Source organism: Lampris incognitus, chromosome 10, assembly GCF_029633865.1.
Source record: "Lampris incognitus isolate fLamInc1 chromosome 10, fLamInc1.hap2, whole genome shotgun sequence".
NCBI lineage: Eukaryota > Metazoa > Chordata > Actinopteri > Lampriformes > Lampridae > Lampris > Lampris incognitus.
The window spans coordinates 12,279,769-12,284,225 of NC_079220.1; positions in this window are offsets into that span (position 1 = coordinate 12,279,769).

Below are 4,457 nucleotides of genomic sequence, written 5' to 3' on the forward strand. Positions count from 1 at the left end.
AGGCGGGAGCTGTTTTTGTTGCTGTTTTGTAAGTGAGCATTGATGCGAGCAGCAACTGAGAGCCAGTGGAGGGATGTGAACAGTGGAGTGACATGTGCTGTTTTAGGTTGGTTGAAGACCAGACGTGGCACCGTGTTCTGGATCATTTGCAGAGGTTTGAAAGTGCATGCAGGGAGACCTGCCAGTAAAGAGTTGCAGTAGTCAGTGCGTGATATAACAACAGCCTGTACCAGGAGTTGTGCTGCATGCTCAAACAGGTAGGGTCTAATTTTGCTGATGTTGTACAGAGCAAATCCGCATGACCTAGCAATTGAGGCCATGCGAACCTTAAAGGTCAGTTGGTCATCAGTCATGACACCCAGGTTTCGAGCATACTTTGTGGGCATGAGTTGGGTCAATCCGAGCTGGATCTGTTGTGGTAAGGATGGACTGGCTGGGATAACAAGGAGATCAGTCTTAGATAGGTTAAGGTGAAGGTGGCGTTCTTTCATCCATGTAGAAATATCAGCAAAGCATGACGATATCCGTGCTGAGACTGTGAGGTCATCTGGCGGGAATGATAGGAAGAGCTGGGTATCGTCAGCATAACAATGGTATGAGAAACCATGGGAGCGGATGATTACACCAAGTGAGGAGGTGTATATTGAGAAGAGGAGGGGACCGAGCACTGACCCTTGAGGTACCCCTATGGATAAGCCATGCGGTTTGGACACTTCTCCCCTCCAAGATACTCTAAAAGAGCTCCCCGAGAGGTTGGACTCGAACCAGTGGAGGGCAGATCCTGAGATACTAAGCTAAGTGTGTGTGTGCATGTACGTGCATGCACATCCATCCATACATCCATCCATTATCCAAACCGCTTATCCTGCTCTCAGGGTCGTGGGGATGCTGGAGCTTATCCCAGCAGTCATTGGGTGGCAGGCGGGGAGCCACCCTGGACAGGCCACCAGGTGATCACAGGGCCGACACACACACACCTAGGGACAATTTAGTATGGCTGATTCAGAACATGCTAACTCCACACAGAGGATGACCCGGGACAACCCCCAAGGTTGGACTACCTCAGGGCTCGAACCCAGGACTTTCTTGCTGTGAGGTGACCGTGCCAACCACTGCACCACCGTGCCGCCAATATGGACCAGACAGGCTTTTTATTCCCCAACACCACAGCTCTGACAACCTTAGAAGGCTGGTCAACATACAATGTGCTGTCCACGATTCAAGTTCTCCAACATCTGCCTTGTCAGCAGATGCAGCCAAGGCACTTCACTGTGTCGACACATATGTAAAAAAAAAACTAAAAAAAAACAGGTTCAAGTCCGATAGGACATAGGTGTCAACAGGCAGTGCACAAGGGCAAAGCATAGGGTGCATAGAAGCATGTTTTTGCATTTTTATTAATACCATCAGGCATTATGTATGTGCACATTTGTGTGTTGGTACATGCCGCACGATCCCACATGTTTGTGTGCATACATAATGTAAATGTGTGTGTGTGTGGTGTATATGTTGTGCTTATCTGGCTGCTTATCAGTGTGTCATGTGTGCATTCCTGAGGCTACAGGTGTGTTTATCATGACCTGCATCCCATCGCAGTGCAACCTTTGCTTTGAATGTTTACCATTCAAGAGGACCGAAACGGTCTCAGAGGCTGGACTACTGGCAGGTGAATTATATCTCTGGCATGTTATTATCCAGTTTGCTCATACCTGAGGTTAAGGCAGTTCGATGTGACGCTGACCAGGCACTCCACCTGACTCGGCCCTCTGTTGGTGTACCACCGTATGTTCACACCCTCCAACAGATAAACAAGTGACTTCAGAACACCTGGTCCACACCCAAACCATTAATCCCTGTTGAGACACCAAGAAGGTTTGAGAGGGATGCCGTGTAGTGATGCCACAATTATAATAAAGTAGAGGAGAGAAGAAGAGATGATAAGATTTACGCCTTGAGCTAGCCTGGGTATGCATATTTCCAAAGGGAGGAGGCCTGAAACAACCAAACCATCTCCAGGCATGCGTGGATTAAATTCCTGGATGCACGGTTTGACCTTTCCCCCCCCTGCCAAATGGTTGGTCTTTCTGTGGCTGGTAAACACGAATCGATCAGCTTTCCGAGCGGACTTTTGCTTCTGCCTTTCGTTAGTTTATCATCATGTCCACATCTGCACTTGCCCACCAGGGTGTTACCATGGAGGTGTTTGTACACTTCACGTCTACATGCACAAACTAATGGCCCTTAGAGACTGGAAAACCTTCCGTGCGTTGGTAACTGCACAAGTCTTCATGCATAATGAGTACCGAAATGGTCGTCCTAGACACCGAATCGGAGACCAGACCAACGAATCCGCTCTAAAGCGACTGTGTGAAACCATGGCCCAGTGTTTTTGCTTGTATTTTCTGTAACTGTGTGGAACAGCCAGTTAGACTTCATCTTCATTTGAGGACAGTTTTTTTTGTGGATGATTTACATGAGGACTGCTATGGCCTCTTGTTGTCCAAGGGCACATCATGGAAACCAAAAGCTTACTTTCCCCCTCCACAGTGCGTCATTTACATGTTTAGCACCTTTGTAAGACATCATCATAATAGGCACAACTGAATGTTTCTAAGGGCTCAGCTTGTGGCTCTCAGCAAACGCGCTCCTTACAATTGGTCGCTTGGTCACATCAGTGACTCACACATCTAAGCTAATTAAAAGATTTTGGTGGCTAAAAGGGAAAAAAAGGGGGGGGGTGATATAATTAGGTAGTGGGTTTTCAAACCATCTCCCAAGCATGTTGCCAACCACCTTGTACCATCCATCCATCCATCCATTACCCAAGCCGCTTATCCCAATCGGGGTTGCAGGATGCTGGAGTCTATCCCAGCAATCATTGGGTGGCAGGCGAGGAGACACCCTGGACAGGCCTCCAGGCCATCACAGGCTCCCCTGGCTCCCCCCCCCCCCACACACACACACCTAGGGACAAATTAGTACGGCCGATTCACCTGACCTACATGTCTCTGGACTGTGGGAGGAAACCGGAGCACCCGGAGGAAACCCACACAGACACAGAGAGAACATGCAAACTCCACACAGAGCACGACATGGGATGACCCCCAAGGTTGGACAACCCCGGGGTTCGAACCCAGGGCCTTCTTGCTGTGAGGCAACCACATTAACCACTGCGCCGCCTTCACCTTGTACCAACCAATGCCAATCTACGAAGTGTAATACAGTCAAAATAGTGCCCAGAGCGCTCTTTGACTTAAGCTGTTGTTGCTGCTGATAATCAACTCAAATCATCTCAGTCTGCCCCTGCAATGGGATGACTGCTCTGGCTATGATGAATCGCTTTAAAATGTGCGTAAGGTCTCTCACTCCCTCTATATTTCGAAATCAAAATTTTTCCCCCGTTTCCCTCTCTTCGTCTTGAACTACCCCCCACCCCCAACCAACCACATTCCTTCATCATGACAATCCTTCCTCGGTGAGAAAATGGGAAGTGAGAGAGGGGTGAGGATAAGAATGAATCTGTATTTGATTGTGTGTGTGTGTATGTATGTGTGTGTGTGTGAGTGGTGTGTGTGTGTGGGCTTGTGTTTGTGCATCTGTATCTCCGTATGTGCTTGCATGCACAAATGCATGCGTGTGCGCGTGTGTGTTGTATACACAAAAACAACAACGAGGTTGTGACTTGGCCCGCCCGCAGTCTGTTTCCATGGCAGCGTGCGTAGAAGTCTTTTTGTCAGTGTCCGATGTTTATGGGAGTTCCCCCCCTCATGCAACAGTGAGTCACCGCCCGTATTTTCAGAGAAAATCACTAACATCAGCTGAGTGACAAAGACATGAAACACAAAGCAAGCGATGAAAATCTTTTTTCAGTCCAGTGAGGGGATAAAGTGGCTGTCCTGAGTGCGAGGCCTTGCATGAGAGTGAGGGAGAGAGAGAGAGAGAGCGAGTGAGAGAGAGAGAGAGAGCAAGAGAGTGAGAGAGAGAGAGCAAGCATGTGAGAGTGAGAGAGAGAGAGAACAAATGAGAGAGCGAGAAGAGAGAGAGAGAGAGAGAGAGAGAGAGAGAGAGAGAGAGAGAGAGAGAGAGAGAGCAAGTGAGTGAGAGAGAGAGAGAGCAAGTGAGATGGAGAGAGAGCAAGCATGTTGAGAGATAGAGAGCAAATGAGAGAGCAAGTGAGAGAGAGAGAGCGAGAGAGAGAGAGCAAGTGAGAGAGAGAGAGAGCGAGAGGGAGAGAGAGAAAGCATGTGAGAGAGAGAGAGCAGAAGTGAGAGAGAGAGAGAGCGAGAGGGAGAGAGAGCAAGCATGTGAGAGAGAGAGCAAATGAGAGAGCGAGAGAGAGAGAGCATGTGAGAGAGAGAGAGAGACGAGAGAGAGAAGAGAGAGCGAGAGAGAGAGAGAGAGAGAGACGAGAGACGAGAGAAGAGAGAGAGAGAGAGAGCAAGGGAGAGAGAGAGAGA